General features: G+C 51.1%; 2 long non-coding RNA genes across 2 annotated transcripts; one reads left to right on the forward strand and one right to left on the reverse strand.

Annotated features, from left to right (window-relative positions):
* Positions 1–3,534: 3,534 nt before the first annotated feature.
* Positions 3,535–13,287, reverse strand: LOC131838295 (uncharacterized). Its single transcript, XR_009356551.1, has 3 exons — positions 12,484–13,287; positions 4,235–4,337; positions 3,535–3,738 (listed from the first exon to the last, which is right to left on the reverse strand). It is a non-coding gene; the product is annotated as an uncharacterized LOC131838295 (long non-coding RNA).
* Positions 13,288–16,552: 3,265 nt separating this feature from the next.
* LOC131839900 (uncharacterized) lies at positions 16,553–19,099 on the forward strand. Its single transcript, XR_009357067.1, has 3 exons — positions 16,553–16,720; positions 17,111–17,212; positions 18,410–19,099. It is a non-coding gene; the product is annotated as an uncharacterized LOC131839900 (long non-coding RNA).
* The last annotated feature ends 855 nt before the right edge of the window (positions 19,100–19,954 follow it).

Below are 19,954 nucleotides of genomic sequence, written 5' to 3' on the forward strand. Positions count from 1 at the left end.
ATATGAAGCCATTGTAAGCTTCTTTTTTTTTTTTTTTTGGTCACCTTTTTCTCTTTCTTTTCATTCGAGGTGAGGAGGAACATTTTGTTCCCCTTATGGTGCAGTTATCTTTTTGTGCCATCAGCAAGGTTTTCTTGTGCCTCCAGCCAACACAAACCCAGTTTTGCTGACTGTCCCGGGCAGCACCCACTCCCTCACAGCATCCTGGGGAGCCCCATGTCTCCCAGACACACCCAGGAATGAAAAGGCTGCGGAGAAGTGGTTTCCAGCTCTGCTCTCCACAATTCTCAGAGTCAGCTCCTCAGCGAAGGGACTTTTCCAGAAGTTCTAAAAGGCTCACAGGAGGTTTTATTTTGTTTTTCAACAATTACCAAGGAAAAGAAAAATAAATCAACCTGAGTAAAAGCAGAAATCCCTACTCCCTGAAACACACGCAAACCAGGGAAACGGCCCATGTTTTCTCACAGGCGGGTCGTACCCTGCCCCAGAGCTGGGAAAGGTCCAGAGTTGGTGTAATTGGCCTCGTGGACATATTCTTTCCCTCTGCGCAATTCCCTAAGCCTGTTCCTTATTGAATAGACTTGCTCATGAATTAAGGCCTTGAAATTAAAATATATGGATCCCCAAGGGCAACTTTCAAATTACCTAGTCGGATTGTTACACAACTACTGGTTTTCAACAAGCCAGGCGAAGGCTGCTTGACACCAGCCCCGTGCTGTTAGAGCCGCTCAGGCCCAGTGAGCTACAGCCAGGAGGACTGGTGACTCAAGAGCCCCTGATCATTGTTAACCACCCTCGCTCATAGTCCAGGGACAACACAGGGAGGGGACTCCTTTAAAACTCTCCAAAGACGTCCTTTGTTAAAAATCTATTATTGTAAATGTCTGTGTGTGTGTGTGTGTGTGTGTGTGTGTGTTTAAAATGGGACGTCTCTCTAATTTTCCAGCAATGACTTTCTCTTCCAAGTCACACCTGAAAGTTCACTTCTCATGGAAATTATCCATTAATACAAAACCAATCTTCCAAAATAAAGAATATGCCACTGGAGAAATCCTGAAAGATTAGCAATTCGCCGCTGATGTTTGTTGACTGAATCACAGTTGTGAGTTGAGGTGCCGAAGTATCTCACCAGGTGGGCCGTGGTGGTGCCCCAGGTGAGTGAGGGGCCTCGCTTCCCTCCCAGGCCCAGGATGAGACGGGAGCAGTGGAGGATGGAGGCGGGCCCGGGGCAGGACCGAGGGGGAGCGCCCAGATGTGCCCAGCCTGCTGAGGGGACGCTGTGCCCTGTCAGCAGCCCACCCTGAGGCAGGCATGGTCCAACCCAGCCTTCCAGACAGAAGCAGAAGGGACACAGGGAGAGGCGGCTTCCTGAAATACTCGGGTCTATGTGGAGAAAGAGGCAGTTGGCTCCAGGCTCGAAAATACCATAGGCCACGTGGTCAAAGCACGTAGGGCAACTGGAGTCTGCTGAGAACCAAGTCTCCAATATTTACATCTGAGGAAACATCCCATTTGAACACTAATTCCCAGGTCATATTTTTCCCTAAGACGATGGGGCATTTGGATGGGAAGGGGGTCAGAGGGAAACTGGCCGGACTGAACTGTATGGAAATCTAAGACTATTATGGAAGATTTCACGAAGCCCTCCAAGCTTTTAAGTATAACAGCTGGGTAAGATGAGAACTCAAAATGGGACCAAACAGGGCTGCCTGGGTGGCTCTGTCGGTTAAGTGTCTGACTCCTGATTTTGGCTCAGGTCATGGGCTCAGGCTCTTAAGACCAAGCCCTGGGATGGGCACTGCGCTGGGTATGGAGCCTGCTTAAGATTCCCGCTCTCTCCCCCTGCACCTCCAACCCTGTGTGCCTGCGCGTTCTCCTCTCTCTCTCAAAAAAAAAAGTGGGATCAAACATTTCAAGTTCAAAGTGAATGCTAGATTTACTGGAAGCTGAACTTACAAGCTTAAGAAAGACTGAGTTTTTAACGTTTCTAATTTTAATAAATATAATATTTCTTTAATAAATAAAATATTCCTGGGGCCCTACTGTGCCCCCTGGGAACGGATGGGGTGTTGGGGGGGGCAGGAACAGCTTCCTCCTACCCCAGGTCAGACCTCGCTGGCCCTTTCAAGAGGCCTGAGTAGGAAGCTCTCCTGGGAGTTCTCATCCAAAGGAGCCCCAGCTGAACCCAGATCAGGGCTCCCAGAAGGCGCTCAGAGGGAGCCTGGGTCCTAAGTGGAAGCAGGGAGTTTGCCGGGTTCGCGGCTCCAGGGAGGAGGAGCCCTTGTGGTAACTGGCTCCCTTCACTTCCCTGTCGCAGGCCCTGGAGCTGATTAGCAGGACATGAGTAATTCACCCATTAGACCACCTCCGAAGCAGGTGGGGTGCAGAAAGCAGTGGGCAGAGACAAATAAAAGTCTCCATTTCCACTCTGCGAAGGCAGCACTTAGGCGAAATGAGGGGGTTTTAGCTTTCTTTGAAATGAAACCTAGGAGGACTGAACTTCAGCCTTTTTGTTGGCAGAGGAAAGGCCTGTGGCTGCCTCTGTGCTCCCACCCCTACAATTAGGCCAGAGGCCACGCTGCTTCCTGAAACAAGATCTGTGGCGTGGCCCCTCGCTCCCGGCCGGACACGTTGGCCACCGTGGTGTGGGAGGGACAAGGACAGGACGGCTCATTGAGGGAGCACAGGGAGCATGCGCAGAGATGCTGGGGGTGGGGGGCAAGGCACTGGCTCTGCTCCCACCCGGGGGACCCACGCTGCTCTGCTCCTTCAGCTCAGTGGTCCGGGGGAGCCATCCATGTGGTGTGTCCCGGGCACCATCTGGAAGGTCGGTGAGGCCAAGGCAAGGGTGAGCCCTAGGCCCAGGCTCTTTGGCCCAGTCTGGGGTCCCGTCACCAGGAGTCCTAAGCAGCAGCCTGGGTCATTTGTTCCCTCTTATAATGGGAAGACACACCTAATCCGGAATAAAAATGTGTGTTTTCAAGTGTATGTCTCATTTCCCCAGGCTTCCTTCCTCACCCTGATGGTGGTTTTAGGGGATGGTGAGCGGCGTTGCCTCCCGGCCAAGGCCAGCCCCTGCCTCATCCGTTCCCCAGGGCCAGTCGCCACCTGCCCCGTTTCTAGCGTCAGGAGGGACTGGAATCTACCCCCGAAACTTGGTTTTAAGTGCTTCCTCAGATAGGCGAGTCAACTGGCTCTACCTGGAACATCATTTGGAAAATGCTGGACATTTCTATAGCAGGGCATTTGCTCATTTAGGAAAAATTTATGGAGAAAGAAGGACCGGGCTCCCAGGAGCCACTCTCTGCCCACTCCCTCTCTCGGCGCCTGCTGTCACATTCCTACCGCCACCGGAAGCTCCGGAAGCTCCGCTTTGACCAGCCACCAGGCATTTGACAGCTCGGGCTTTTGTCCCCAAAGGAAACTACGTTCTGGGCTCTTAAATTGGCACACTCCACTTTACTTTCTAACAACTCAACTGCAGAAGAGCAGTAAAAATTTTTTTTATTGTTTCACTGGAGGCAATTATGATTGTGTGCAATAGAATCCATTTCCTTCAGTTAGTTAAGGTTTCTGACAGCTGTAGAGCAGAGAACGGGAATTTCTGGGAGGGAGCGGACGAAGCACTGGGTCTCGATGGCCGCATGTCTGGGGAGCGGCGTCTCACCACAGGCTCCTTGGTGTCCTGAGGCCCGAGTGTGGTTCTTCAGTAACTGCCTCTGCCCTTCCACATGTGACCTGCCAGGAGGGTCCCCCAGAAGCCTCTTAGACTGCTCCCCCTCCCCCAAAGAGGGGCGCCCTCCACAGCCTTGTGGAAAACTGGGCACACGTTGGTGGGCCTGGAGTGTGGTCACTCTTCTCTTTAGTGGTTCTCTCTCTCACCCACTTCCTTCCACACCACCCCCCATTTGGTGCTATTAGTGTATCATCCCTGAGTCCAGCATGGGTGAAGTGCTGACAGAGGATTTGTAGACCCCGAGGATTAACCTACAATGTTTTTGTTTGCATTCAAACTAGACTGTGAGGTTACCTCAAATGAACGGGTCCTGGTTTGTGACCCAAGCCCAAAGCGTGGTGGGCACACCTCAAAGAACGTGCGCTATATTTAGTCCACCACAGGCCATACTCCAGTGCAGATTACTTACAGTTGTTCCAAAACACAAAATTCCAGGACCCCCAAAGGTCTCTTTCCACCACAGTTGAGGCTCGGATGTAAGGTCTTGCCTCTCATTACCTCAGGCAGGTCTGTCCAGGAGCTTCTTCAGGAGCAGCTCTTCAAGTCTAGTGTACCATATTCCGAAGACCAAAATCGAGAAAGAATTCCGTGGCTCCCACACCTACAACAAGTGATGGGGATGTCAGGATAAGAAAGCTCCATTTAATACCCTCCCTTCAAAAGCAGAGAGGAAGGGAAGCCTGTGTGGGCAACTGGTCCATAGCAATTTGAAATCCAGCCAGGCTCATGTCTCTAGTTCCCTGGTTGGAGCCATGTCCTGCTCTCAGAGAGTGGCTCCCAGCAGCTCTCAGTCAAGTGCTATTATGGACAATGCCCTTAACATTCTTGTTTTTCATTTTTATTTTTGAAGATTTTTATTTATTTATTTATTCATTCATTTTATTTATTTATTTATTTATTTATTTGAGAGAGAGAGAGAGAGCATGAGCTGGTGTGACCATAGGCAACAGTGTGCCAAACTTCCTTGTAGCCTCCAATAACATTTTCCTTACTGTCCTCCAGGCTTTCACAGTAGTTTTTCTGAAATCCCTCCAACTTTTATTAACAATTCTCACAAGGTCCTCCCCGATTTTTCCCAATGTCTCATCCCAAAGCCACGGCCATGTGTTAGCTTTTTGCTATGGCAGCAACCCAATTCTGGGTACCAAATTTTGTTCTAGTTATCTATTGTTGAATAACAAATCACCCCCAAATTTAGTGACTTAAAACAACAATCATTTTTATTGTCTTTCCCAATTTTGTGACCTTAAAACTTAGATACAGTCCACTAGGTGGTATGTTTTTCCCTTCTCAGAGTCTGTTGGTGATGTTCAGCTGGTAGGTGAGCTAGCCAATGGCGGCCATGATGGCACCTTGGTGGAGAAGGCTAGAAGACTGGGTTCAACAGTAACTGTCAAAGGCAGTTCTTACACAGGGCCTCTCCAACACTGCCATCAGGATAGTCAGCTGTGTCACATGGCAACCCAAGATTTCCAGAATGTTCTTAGAGGCTGTGGAAGCTGCCATTTTCTTAAGACTTAGACTTGGAAACTGGTGTAACATCACTTCTGCCATCTTCTAGAGCACAAAGTAGTCTACTCAAGGGGTGAGGACATAATCCCCACTTCTCAGTGGGAGAACTGTCAAGGAATTCATGGCCATGTTTAGTTTTCCATTTTTCTTTCTGTTGCCTGGAATGACATGTGAAGGCTGGAGCTGCAGCAGCCATACTGGCCCATGAGAAGCTATTGGGAAGAAAAGTCATGTACTGCAGATCCATAAGCTGGAAACAACTTGGATTGCTGACACCATAGAAAACTGTCCAATCCCTGAACTATCTACTGAAGTTTTAGAATGTGAGAGAACCCAACCATTTTTAAGTTGGTGTTATTTTGGGGCTTTTCTGTCACTTGGGGTACAACCCATTCTCAGAGTAGCAGATTACCCAGAATATTTTGTACCTGAACCATTCATCCTGTATCCCATAGCCAGAGTTTCTTGAGATACCACATGTGGGGGCTGGCAAAATCTCCCCTACAATACCTTCCACTGTAAAACCTCTCCCACCCTGATCTCATCACCTCTTTCAAAACAAATTTTCTGTCAGACTAAAATTTAGCATTCAAGACCCTGAACAATTTGGTCCCAACCCACTTCTCCAGCCTGATTTGTCCTATCTCATCCCCAGCCCACCCGGCCAGTGAACCCATTGAGCAAAGTGCCCTGTGTGGTCCTGCCCATGGGCCTTTATGTCTGCTGTCCTCTGCTGCCACCCCCATGTCTTTCAAATTCTACCATGCTTTTAGCACAGCATTTAAATCTCCTTTCCTCTGTGAAGGGTTCCCAGGATCACCAAGAAAGGGCTAGCTCCTTCTCTTGGGACCTCTAAAAGGAATCATTCTCCAAATCCCTCATCTGACATCACATTCCACCATCAATGGAGAGTTCTATTGGTTTTATATCCCTCATACACACACGTCTCAATCCTCTAAGGAGACTATGAGTCGCCAAAGGGCAAGGGCCTGTGTCACAGCTCTTTGGGTCTGTTGTGTCTAGCCAGTCACGGCCAGCTTTGTTGCCCGGATCCCCCCCATACAGTCAAAGCAGAGCCAACTGCTGACCTAAATTGAAAGAGGGGAGGAAAATGCCATTCACCAAGCTACCACCGTTTGGTCCCTGGCAGGCTTCTTGGCATATGCTGCCCACCATGCCACCTTCTTTTACCCTCACTCACTGGACACTTGTGGTGTAAGTCCACCTCAGAAAAAAGATCAGGGAGGATCTAAGTACAGAAATGAGAACTTCTCACCTTTGCCTGTGGTTGCCTCAGAGAGAAGCCCAAGGTGCCCTCCAACCAAATATCTTGCCAGAACCCCCCGCTTCCCCCCTACACACAAACACGGTCCTGGACTGCAGAGAACCAGGATGGACTCTGCTGGGACATCAACCGGCTACAAATCAGGAAAACAGCTAAAGATGGCAACAATTCTGAAGGGAAACTTAAGCTAAGCTCTGCATTGCTCTCCGTGTGCACCAAAGGCCTGACGATGAGCAGAGCTGACATCTGGGGAGATTACATTTAATGAGTTATTTGGCAAAGGCTATTTCTGAAATTAATTATTGTAATTATTTTTAAATGATGTTTATTAATCCACAACGCTTGGGGCAATGTGTGTGTTGGGGGGGTGTTCCCTCAGCCACTCTCAGGATCCCCACTGAGATGCATCCGGAGATTTGGTCCAACCTGGGCGCTCCATACAGCACCCGCTTGGATTTCCAGAGCAGAAAGCAGAGCCGGGAGAGGGAGATTCTGACCTGAGCCAACCCCTGTTCAACACTGAAGCCCCATCTCCCTTCAGGCTCTGCCCCAGCCACAGGGCTTGATTAATAATTCAGCCCCATTTAAACCCAACATGCCTGAAAATCCAGCACCCCCAGCACATGCCTGACCTGTGTGTGGCACAGGTATACCTGGGGCGCCCTTCGGAGCCACCATCAGGAGAAGCTCAGGAAGGTGGGACAGGCGCTAAAGCAGGGACTCGAGCCCCGCCCCGCCTTAGCTCACCTGAGCTGAGAGAGGAAGCAGGGCTCTGGCTGCTCCCACTGTCTTCCCGGGACCCTATCTTGCGGGCAGTTACTGAAGTCAGTGCTAGAAAAACAGTCAGGTACAAATACACAATGGAGTGACAAGGAGCCTAGGGCAGCACTTCCGTCCCCACACTCACCAGCAGAGAAATGGGTGTGACATGCTCAGCCACCAGCCTCTAGCACTGTTGCCAGGACTGACCGGAGTGACTCTCTTGGCCCGAGGTGTTCTCTGTCAAGCACACACACACCTCCCCTGTACTGGGGCATCTGTCTGATGGACCTGAAATAGCTTCCCTCCTATATCTGCCAAGATTGGGGATGGCAGCTGGCTTCCCAGTCCTCGTGGCCCTGGTGCCCAGCAAAGTGCCCGGCAAGTGGTGGACGCTCAACAAAGATTGGTCTACCGATAACAGATGCTCCCAGACCTGCCTTCCATGAGGCCTAGGGTCCACTGCCGTGGTTCGGGGCCCCCGCCCGTGACACTCTGAGGCCGCCTGGAGAACTTGGAAGGCTATCCGTGTGCAGCTGTCCACTCTTCCCACCCCTCGCCAGCTGCTCTGTAGGCTCCGATGAGCTAGGGTGTGTTCTCGTTCATTAATGCTGGCTCACCGGGGCAGAGGGACGGCGGCCAGGATTTGAAGGTCTGGGTTCCTGACCAGGCCCTGCCTCCCACAGTCGCTACAGGCCACGTTGGAAAAAACACTCTTCCTCTGAAATAGGGAGAGGGAGACTTAGTGGAGAACTTGGCAGACTCCCCCTCAACAGCCAAAAAGGTCCTGAAATTCATTCCTTTCCTGGAACAGTCAGTTCAGACAAGTCACATTGTAACAGGCTGGAGAGCATGCATACCCTGGTCCAGACCAGAGTCTTTTCCAGGTGGTCTGAGAAGGCCGTCCTTGGTGCAGACAGTCCTCAGGAGGTGTCCACCCTGGACCTGCCCCTAACACTTAGAGCAGCACATGACACTGTGACTCACACAGTGATCAGACCCTGGTGTAGACTAGAAAAGACCCAAGCAAGACTTTCTAGAATCTTCACCCTTTCTTAGCACTTTTAGAACCATATAGAACCCCCAGACTCTTACCTACTAAGAATAAATGTCCTTGGGCTGGATCAGTCTAAAATCTCATGTCCTTCTCCTGTGTCCTTCCCATATTGCAGGGCCAGAAAACTTTGAACTCAGATCCTCAGGCTGATAAGCTGCTTTGGTCGACTTTTTAAACAAATGTCATTTATGGAAGACATAAAGCTGAGGGTATACTAATCACCCCGCAATGATATGCACTTAAAAGATGAGGCACAACCACAGAAGGACTAGATGGAAGTAGATATTGACATCAATCATCAAACTGCACCTTGGGCCAGTTCTAGCTGCTTCTACCTGGTCATGTGACCTGAAACAATCATGTCAGTGATTTGGCCATGGGTCCACATCTGCAGAATGAGGGTCAGGCTAGCCCATCTCTAAGGTCCCCTCCAGACTCAATATGGGGATGCCCTGAACATGGCCTTGGCCTCATCACCTCCTGCTGGTGGGCAAGCACACTGCTTTAGCATCACACCTCAAGGGACCTCTGGAGAGCTCTGAGGTCTACTATGGTTTGTCATCTCTGCAGGGGGCCCGTTCTGGCAGAAATGAGAACAGGGACATAGTAGCTGGCTCTCCCAGAGGGATGGCATCTAGCTGGGAGTTACTTCTTTTAAACTGGTGGTGGCTGAGCCGACCACAACCTGTGTGGTTTCAGAAATCAGCACACCTAGAGTTAAATCTTTTGAGACATCTGCTAGGCAAACTCCAAAGGGCGGGCCCAGGGCTTGAGAACCACAAATTTGGGGTGTCCAGGTTTAGCACAAACTCCAGGCATCCATCTCTAGGAGCAAACTGGCCATTTGGCACAGAGATCCGAGCCTGAGGCCTGCCAACGCTCAACACCTAAATCACAGTGTGCTCTGAAACTGGGCATTCCATGCGGGAGGGAGGGGTCTGCCCTCAGTCCCCAGTCGGATCCCATTTCCCTGCAAATGGTCGGCAGGGCTCTTGTTATCACTATTTCTAGCTCGCGGCTCATGTGTTATGCCTTAGAGATAGTGTTTATTGATACTAAACAATGCCCAAGCCTCTCTGAGGAACATCTGTGCCGCAGCTGCCATGGCCCTGGTGGAGATTTTTGTAATAGTTTGGGGATGATTCGCTAGCACAGTACGCACAGTCCTGAGAGGGCTATGTTCTGCGAGTCCAGAGGATTTGGGATAATTGGAAATTTCAGGGTTGTTATTGGGTGTGGTTCTAGGGGGACGTTTTGCTTGGTTTTGGTGTAGAAGTATCAATTGCAAACATTTGTTTATAAACGTCAGCCAGAAGAACTTGGTATAGCTACAGCCTCCCACGGTCCCTGCAAAATGACTGAAGAATTGTGCTTGAAAAGTGCCCATAGAGCAAGTTACTGGAATGTTCTAGAACATTCTGCTGGTAATAACTAAACTGCCAACAGTTGAGCCGACTTCCTGGGCTAGGAAAAGCAGGTCTTTTATGTTAAAGGATTAAAAAAAAAAAAACAAAACTCCTCAGAGAGAAGGGATTTTGGGGGAAGAGGTTGTGATCCACCCTTCACTGGCATGTCAGCACATCACAGTGGTTGTTATGCTAACAGTCCTGAAAGGTTTCAGTAAAGCATAAATACCTTCAATGGGTCTCATGCCCTTGGTTCTGGAGCACTTTCCCTGTTCGATTTTCCTACTAGACCTTTCTAAGAGTCCCAGGGGAGCAGAGCTGAGGCCCACAAACACTCAGTATCTAATTCTTTTTTTGTTCTGAAAAATGGGCAGAGCCGCGCTCAGAGCACTCAGCTACCAGATTCTAGTGCCCCAGCCTTTCTGGGTCTTGCATTCGCACCTGCATCATGTACAGATTGTATGGCTACTGTGCAGCAAGCCACTGTTCTAGAAAACCAGTGGTAAGCAATCAGAGAAGGCCCCTTATCTCCACAAGTGATGCAATCCCCACACACATAAACAACAACAAGAAGAAACACACAGAATATAGACAGGGAAAAGGACTGTGCAAAGCTGAAATAAGACACTGTGAAGACGGGGATGGGGGCGACTTCAGAGCGCCAGGTCCCGAGAAAGCCTTGATGACATCTGAACTCAGACTGTAAGAGGAATCCACCAGGGAAAGAGGAGGAGCTCAGCATTCTGGGCAGCCCTAAAAGCCACAACACTGGGAGAAGCTGGCCTTGCGGAGGATCCAGGGCTTGGAGCACAGTGGCTGGGAATGGTGGTGAGGTGGAGGACAGAAGAGTGTGACAGCCAGGCAGGTGCTTGGAGAGCGGGGGCATATTGTCCCAAGTGCGGTGGGAACCCACATGTCAGTGCGGTATCATCTGGGTGTGTTGCTCTGCTTTCCCTTCAGGATAGAACCTTCTGGAAGGACAGTGGTCAGACAGCTTCCAGCTGCAATGCCATCAAGATCCACCCAGCACTCAAGCTGAGGCCACGCTCTGCCCCATGACTGACCCATACAGGATTACTGGAGCTGGGACCCCAACAGTGTACTCCCTGCTGGGCTGGAACAGGCTTTCTAGAGCAGCACTGTGGTCCAAGGCTGTTGTTACCCACTTTCTTCCTCAGTCTCTCCTTTCCCAGCTGTCAGACCTGCATCCTGGTCTGAAGACTCTCCGACTCCTACTGCTGTCTCACCCCTTTCTCCCTTGCACACCCCCCCCCCGCCCCCACGAGCCTTCTAATCTTGCCTTGCAATTGCTTCCCAGAGAACCTGGCCTGACAGTGGGTCTGGAGCAGAGGAACAGCATGCTCTGCTTCGGGGACTGTTGGATGGAAGATGGCATGTAGGGTCACAAAGGGAGCTGGAGATCAGCTAGGAACTGCTGGGGACAGCTAAGTCTTGGTCATGCTGTTTGAGTGGCCCATTAGACCCCTGCATGGGTTCCTCATTATCTTCTGGATCCAGGGGGAATGCTGCTTTTTGCATGAAACCATCTTAGCTGTTGCCATCAGGATTAAAGATGGCTGCCACTTAGGGAGAGCACTCGTGGGGACAGCACACGGGGCAGATGCTGGGCACGCTGTAACAGCCATTCTATCCGGCCTTCATAACAATTCCACTTAGAGAACAAGAAGCTGGACTCAGGATCACTGCAGAGTTCACAGCCAAGCTAGGGCACTAGGGGCCCCTAGGTCATCCTAAGACAAGCATCCATCTTTCCAGTCACCTCCTACAGGGTTGAGCCTCCTGCTCTGAGCTCTTTCCTGTCAGAATCTCCAGTATGAACCCCAGGGTTCTGCCTACAGGTGCCCAGGCAGTAGAGGAACCTTCAGAAGCTTCTCAAGCTCTTCTGAACGCTGGCAAGGGGGGAGAAGCTGGTATCCCCAGACCACCAGGACCTCGACTACAGTGACCCGTGGGCCCCCTCCCCTCCAACTTAGGGAGAAAGAGAACCGTCCCAACCCCCGCTCCCTAGGCCTCCTCCTAAAAAAATGACTTTTTCTTCTTTTTTAGGCACTACTCTGAGCATCCAGGCAAGGCCCACTGGCCTGGGAGCCACTGTGAGACTGGAAGGCAGCAGCCTGAGGGCTTCAGCGCCAGCCCGCCCCGGAAGAAAGCTCCCTTGTTCCAGGAGCACAAAGGAAGGGCTCTGGGCAGGGACAGGCCATGAATGCTAATAGCCCGGCCTGGGAGACCTCTCTGGGCGCTTCTGTGGATGCTCCTGTCCTGGGCTGGCCCTGGCTGGGACCCTGTCCCATGTGGCTGCCCTGTACCTCCTTTTCCAGGGCCCTCCCCCATGCCTGTGCCCATCACGTGGGGACCCAGGCGAGCATCTGTTGCAGGCAGCACAGCGTCTAAACATCCGTGCAAACTTGGACCAACAGGTCCTGCGAAATGTGCTAACCATCTGCTTTTCCTTAGCCGTTTTTTGAGCAAATTATGTTTATTATGTTAATTTATTTTACTGTCAACAACACCGAATAACACAGTTGCTGCTAAACAACATCATTATATATCTCTTCTGGCATGTTACCAGAAGGTTGGGTTCAGGTTTTTGTAAATGCAGCAGGAATACATACATATTGAAATGCTGATCTATTTAAAATTGAATCCAGGACAGTAAAGCCATAGGTTGGGGGGGTGGGGGTAGGGGTGGGGGTTTGAAGCCACTCACCTTTTCAGGGGAAGGCGCTCTCTGGGAGAGGCCACAGCCTCCTGCCAGCCCTCTCCTGTGAGACTGGGCTTGGCTTGGGCCCCTGTGGGCTTGGGAGACAGAGAAGCTCTCAGGCATCTGGTTTTTCCTTTCAAAACTTGCCCTTCCTTCAGAAAATCCTCCCATTTTCCAGGTGGTCAAGCCAATGGGACCCAGAAGAGCCCTAAGCTGAGAGAGGGTGTGCCCTAGTGATTCACTGGGAACCACCCTGAAACCAAAAACAGCCAGGCAGGGTTTGGATCTTACAGTAATTAAGTTTGTGATTGTTTTTCCCTCCAGCAGAGGCCAATAAACTCCATACTTCCAGAGAGAGAGGAGAAAAAAAGAGGAGCGCTGTGTGGAAGACAGAGAGAGAGAGACAAGAGAGCAAGAAGATGGATCTCAGAATATACCAGATCAGTGCGTTGGGCCTGCCATGGGCTGCTCTCAGGAGCTCCTCGGGGGCCCAGCTAGTGCAGAGCTGGAGAGCCTCAGAGAAGTACCACGCTGACTCGGATAGTTCATCAGTTAGGTAACAAGCAACATGAGGTGAACGCAGTTCCTGGGAGGAAAGCGGTGGAGAGCCTCAGATGGAGACCAGAACCACCTGCTGTGGAAAGGAGCAGCATCTCCCCCAGTCTGCTCCCAGGCCCCACTGAGACGGAGTCTGCACACCCTGAGATCTGGAACTTGCCTGTGACAGCCGGGAGGCCAGGCTCCCTGTACCATGGGAGGGAGCTTTGCCTGCTGACCTCTCAGAAACCCAGAAAATTCCCCAGGTGGGATTTTCACAGCACCAGTGACCCGCCTGATCAAGAGATGTGGTAGCCAGGTGGCTTCTGGGTGTCCTCTCGAATATTTGGTTTCAGAGCACGGATCGTGTTACACAGTTTAATACTGGAGACAGAAAGGGCTGGAGCAAGAAGCTTTTGTCCCCTACTTGTCCTGCAGCCGCCAGTAGACAGACTATAAAAACGTGGGGCTCATGTTCACACAGATGGCTGTTGGTTTTACGGGCTACAGAGGCGGGGGAGAGCAGCGGAAGAGGGTGGCCTTAGTGAGGCTGTCTGAGAGTCTCCATTAAAAGGGACTCAGCTGCCAGAGATAACCAGCAACCATAGAGGGACACCTGGGTACTGGGGGCCAAAGGGGGACTCATTATTCTTTGAAGGCTCCCTTACCACCCCCGGAATGTGCACAGGACTCTGTTCCACCCTGTCTCCCACAGGCACCATCTCATCACCCCCTAGTCTCACCATATGGGTGATCCCTGCCCTCGAAGGGTGGTCACAGGGCTGGCTCCTGCCCCTCTTGGACATGGAAGGGGGAAGGGGGGGACTCCTGCTTTCTCCCTTCTCTAGGAGCCTTCTTACCCTTGAGAAAAGGTAATAAACCAGTTCACTCTGAAATAAATGCCTAAATCCTATCTCTACTAGGACATTTTCCATTTTGTTGGGGTGGGGGTCAGCCTTAAATCATAAGAATGGGTTTCTTACTGTGGAATGTCTTGGTACATGACACGAAAGGAGAACCTGTCATCCTGTTTGCAGCTCATTCTAGGGATAGAGACCATTTCCATTACAAACCCTGGTGGGGGTTCCTCTGCAGCCCTGAATCCGTTTGGGGGCCCCTGGATCTGTTAAGGTAGTCTCCATTCCACGCAGATTGTTCAGCATCCTGGCCAAGGATCGGAGGAGACGTGTGCAGAGGAGATGACCACAAGGTGGCGCTATTGCCCAGGGCCGTCTAGTTGCCCTCCGAACCCGGGCGGAGAAGGGAGAAGTCGCTGGAGCCACATTGGGGAAGGAAGCGGGGCGGGGCGGGGGGTGGCAGGCGGGGGGTGTCACTAGAGAGTGCCGTCTTTGTGGGGTGCGGCGAGTCTGGAGTCTGTAACTCAGTGACCACCGGAGGGCGGAGCCTAAAGAACAAATCGCAAACTCTCCCACATTAGTCCGCATCTCTGTTGTCAGCTCCTGCAGTTCTCTGGTTCCTGGGGTGATGGGTCGCGGCTGGGTCAAGAACGGCCCGACTCGGCAAGGTCCTTGGGGTGAAGGGGGGTGGGCGCAAGACACCGCTCTTTTCGGGTCCAAGCGGAGCGGTGCCAGCGAGTGGCCGGGGCAGCAAGGGCCGTGGTGCCCGGAAGGTGCGGCCAGCGCTGCGAGGACCGCAGGGCCCACGGACCCCCGCCACCCCCACCACCCGGCGGGTCCCGCGCCGAGGCCGGGAGGCGGGGTTTGGGCGGGACTTGGGCACAGCTGCGCGCCCCCGCGCCCGCCGGGCCCGCCGCTCCCGCCTCCGCTCTGCGAAAAGCAAAAGCGTCTCTTCTTCTGGCTGGGCTTTCTTCGCATAAAGTGATTACCACGTGTCAGAAATAAACCGCTGCTTTCTGAATAATCACAGACCACTCGGGAGAACAGGGACTCTGGATCAAAAAGGAAAATGTTTCCAAAGAAAATGCTACACGCTAGTTTTCTCTCTTCCTCCACCGCCCCCCCCCCCCCCAGTTCGGGGGTGGATTTCCAAAAACAAACACCAAAAGTAAGTCGGTATCTTCTCACAACTGCAGCTGATTTCCTGTGTAAACGAAAACCATGTGATATTCCATAAATGCTTCCAGCTCTAAATGACAGGAAATGAAATCCATCGTGGAAAAGGAACGCTTTGGAATGAATTCCCAGCGCAGATATCATTAGGGCGACATTGCAGGGGGACGGTGGCGGGGCGGCCTGCACGGACCTGCAGGTCATTAGAGGGACTGCTAATGGGGGCCGGGCGCCGGGGAGAGCGGCCCCGCGAAGTGTTTCTTCTGCGGGAGAAGCGGGGCGGCGGCGATCACACCCACGGCGCAGCGCCTGACAACTCGGCTTTCAATTAGGGACCGAGCCGAGAAAAGTAGTCTTTTCTTTATGCACGCCTCGCCGGGGTCAGGTTATGACCTCTCAACCGTATTCAATCGGCGGTGGCATCCATATTCATGAAGGCTAATTAACTCTGAAAGGCCCGGCTGGCTGGGCCCTCCCCGCAGCGCAGGGGCGAGAGGGGTGGGGTGGGGGCTCAGTAGGCCTCCTGAGCCCCCACCCCCACCCCCCGCCAGCTTCCCCCGCGGCCGGGCCTCTGCAGCTGCTCCCGCGCCCGCCCGAGTGCGCACGTGTGCGCGGGGAGCGCGGCGTCACCGCGGCGCTGGGACCAGCGGGGCGAGGGGAATTAGCCGCGTCATTTGTCGCCAGCCTAGCAACACGTGCTTACTTAACCGGCTAGCGCCCGCCCGGGCCGATTGTGAGAAAGGGATGCTCTTTCCAAAGGGGGGGTTTCAGGTTGGGGGTTTCACTTGACTTTGCAGCTTGGAGGCTCTGGGCCAAGATTCTGGTCCCAACTCCGGCTGCCTGTGGGAGTCACCCCAATTCTTTGGGCTTCTCTGCCATTGCCCTGCTCTGATGTGAGGCTGCCGCACTGAAGAAACAGTCACATCCTTTTCACGTAGGAACAAATCCCAAGAGATCTATCCGGGCACCATATTTTTCCGCTCAGAGTATTTTTAGGTTTCCCAGCTCATGACAAGCTAGGAGGTGCCTTGGTTTCCCCGAGGTGCAGTCTGCGGGATGACATTTCCTACTCCTTCCTGTAGCAGCCCAGACCTCTGATTCCAGTTACCAACTAACTGGACCTAGCTTAAGGCCACATGAGAAATTTTCTTTTATGGATAGACCCATGGACCCACAACACAGAATGCAGCCAGATTCAAAAAGCTCCTGCTTTCTCCTACACTCACCTTTTCTCTTTTTCTGCTGTTTTGGTTTTGTTAGCCGACTGGCTTCCCCTAGGCCTGTTCCTCTATCCACGCAGCATAGAAGATGGTCCCACCCACACTGTTCTATCAGTTTACAAGAGCCCCATTCAACTGAGAGATGAGCTAAGGGCCGCTGGTCTGAGAGCCTTTCCAGATTTCAGAGACACAATCTCCGATTGGTCCAGCTTGGGTCACGTGCCGAGCCTTAGTCCAATAAAATGTGAGAGGAGGGTCGGTCGCATGCCACAACATGGCGGCCAGAGGATTCCACCTGGAGAGGGGACGGGAGTTAGGGGGCGAGCCGGCCTGACCTGCCAAAGGCTACTGCACTAACTCAAAGTCTGGTTTCTGCTAGGCACAAGTTAATTTCCTTAGCGATAGCTCTTGGGCTCCAGACCCGAAGCTGGCTTCACCTTTTAATAAAGAGGAAGGGTAGGATTCCTTAAAGTGAGTTCAGGATCACTAGGAAGAACATGACTTCTCCCAGCATCTAGTAGGGTGTGAGGAGCCCTGCCATCCCAGATAAGAGGAGAAGCCAACTCTCCTTAGAGAAACTTCTGTGGCCTGGGCCTGAGGAAGGATGGGATTTCTGGACTATGGCACTGGCGCGTGCCCTCCATCCTGCTTGAGGGGGAGAGGTGTATTTGGAGCACAGTGCCTCCAGCTCTGAGGGAAGGGGAGCCTACTGTGTATATGACTATCAATTTAACTTTGGCTAGTTCAGGGGAAAAAAATAAGTGTATTAGGGAAGGCTAACACTTTAACAACCCCGAATCAAAGTGACTTAAGCAATAAGAAGCTTATTTTTCATTTGCATCACAGTCTAGCTGGGGAATTCAAGGGCCCAGACTTCTTCCTTCCAGTGGCTCCACGGTGTTTCTAGAGATCTTGTCCTGCATTTGATCCTCTGCACTACGCTGGAAGGTAAGAGATGGAACATTGTGCCATAGGTTTTAGGGATCAGGCACGGAAGTCTGTCACTTACGCCCACTTTCCATTACTCAGGATTCAGCCATGTTGCCTCATGCAAGAGCAAGGAAGAGTGGGAAAGCGGGTCCAGCTCTGTGTGTGTCCAAGGACAAAGAAAATAGTTGATATCTAGCCGTTCTTTAAGTAATGTTAGGAAGCATGGAGAGTCACAGGCAGGTGGGAGTCAGAGCTGAGGCTGACCTTCCAGGAAGGTCCCAGAGACCCAGCCTTAGACCCCAGTCTAAGGAAGTGGAACTTCCTCCTCCGGGTTTTTCCCCTTCAGGTTATTGACTTCCAAATTCAAGTCTTGAATGGGAGCATTTGAAGGGCCAAGACTTCATCCTTCTTTCAAGGGATGCTGGGAATTTGAGTTCTGGCTCTCATTCGGAAGGCTGGACTCCTATTGTGAGCTCTTCCTGTAACAAGGAGATAGCCGCGAAGGAGACAAATCTCCACCATCAGAGGAGCAAAGGGAGGGAGGCCTCCTGGCGATTGTGCTCTGGCTGGACCTTGATAAAATGGTGTTGAGGATGAATTGTAAATTATTTTCAAATAGCTCCAAAAGCAAAAAAGGCCAAGTGGCAGAAACATAGGTTCTGGGAATTGGGAGTGATATGAGAGCTTATCTGTCTGGTCTTCAACTTTATTCCAAATCCCTTCTACTGAAACTGCCCACAATCACTCAGCCCCACTGAAATAGTCACAGTGATGGATAACTCAGTATTTATAAGGTAGCCTTTTCGGTCACCTTTTGTTCTTAGAAGCTTTTTTTACGTGATGCAGAAATCTGGTTTTCTAGAACTTTTGCTACTGGGAAGCCACTTGGAACAAATCTGTCTTCTGAGCATGCTGCAATTTTTATGTTCCACCATCCCATAATTTCTTTACTCTGCTCCAGGTTGCGCAGCCCTACTTCTTTCCAGTCAGTTCCTCATGTGGCTATCTGCTTAACAGAGGCCTGTGGGCAGAAGGTTGGGATGACGCATCCCCAGTGGTAGTGCTGTAAATTTCACTAGTCCTTCCAACTATCTCAGAGAGGTGCATAAACATTCCAGTTTAACCTATGGGAAAACTAAGGCACCGAGAAATCAGGCGATAGAAGAAATCCAGGGTCTAGATCAGCACTTGAAACCACTGTCCTGAATTCCACAGGTCACAGCCTCCCTAGTTCCATCCAACGGCTCCTTCTCTGTGTGCTGGCACGCTGGGCTCACTTGGATTCCCAAGCTGGAGGAGGTCTGGTCTAGTGGCCCTCTGATGTGATGGCTGTCACATCGGTACCTTTCAACAGTTCCTACAATCAGTAAAAGACACAGCCATGGGAACATAGAAACAAGTTCTCTATGAGAGCTTCTACAACGTTACTGTGAATGTGTGAGTAGGATAACTCAGAAAAAAAAAAAAAAAACAAACAAACCACAAACTCGTTTACCCTGACTTTTTCTGTTTGGAAGAAGAAAGAAATGTATGTCATGTTACTGAAACCACTACCTGTCATCTCTGCTGGACTTGGCCTAATGTGTCCCCACGAGAAAGGAAGGAGCCCATTATTAGAGGAGTCACTGGTGACCGGGCAGAGCTGCTCTGAAAATGACAGCTGTAATAGACAATTGCTGTGGGCAAGTTCAAATGTGGGTATTTCCCAGGAAACCTCAACCATTCAGATCTTGCTCGCTATAATGGTTTATTTCAAAAGTTCTGGATCCTTTGCAATATCTGTCTTACCCCTTGTTTTCCTAATTATAAAGGGAATGGATGTTTATTATAAAATATCTTGAAAATACATGCAAATATAAAGAAAAAATTAAAATGCCCAAGAATAACCATAGCTAACAATTTAGTGCCTGGGTCTTTACACATATATTTTTATGTAATAATGTTAATGTCATGTAATATATACAGTTTTGTAGACTTTTTTTCTCATTGAATATTGTATCATATGGATATATGGATTCATTGGGAATTCAGCCTTAAGACTGAATCACATTCTTGAGGCGTCTGGCTGGCCCAGTCAGTTAGGCATCTCACTCTTGATTTCGGCTCAGGTCATGATCTCACGGTCATGAGATGGAACCCTGTGTTGGGCTCCACGTTGGGTATGGAGCCTGCTTAAGACTCTCCCTGCTTCTCCTTCTGCCCCTTGCACTCTCTCTCTCTCCAAAAAAAAAAGAGACTGAATCACATTTCACATTCCTTCTTTCACTTGCTTATTCCTGGGTCAGGAAGCATCATGTGTACCAGGCACTGTTGTAGGCTTTGGGGATTTCTTAGGAAACAAGACAGCCACATGGAGCCCTCAGGAGACTCACCATCTGGTGGGAGAGGCAGAAGTGGGGAGCTGGCCAGTACAGGGGTGATGAGCGCCATAGGAAAGGACAGAGCATCAGGTCAGCACGGGAGCAGTGGGGGTGGTCTGTGGTGGGCAGGGCGGTGGCAGGCCTTCTCTGAGGGGTGTAAGCAGGAAGTGGTCAGATTCCTGAGGGAGGAGGTGGTGACAACACTCGATGGGAGGGAGGAACAAAGGATGGCTTCAAGGCTTCTATCTAGAGTGGCCAGGCAGAGGGCACCGTGACCAACCTCCTGGTGTCAGAACTTCAGATTGTCTCCATTTTTCCCCCTTGGCTATGAATAATGCTGCAGTGAACACCCTTCCCCAGAAGATTGTGTGAGCTTCTCTGTTCACGTTCTCAGGGTCAA

This window comes from Mustela lutreola, chromosome 8 (genome assembly GCF_030435805.1).
Source record: "Mustela lutreola isolate mMusLut2 chromosome 8, mMusLut2.pri, whole genome shotgun sequence".
NCBI lineage: Eukaryota > Metazoa > Chordata > Mammalia > Carnivora > Mustelidae > Mustela > Mustela lutreola.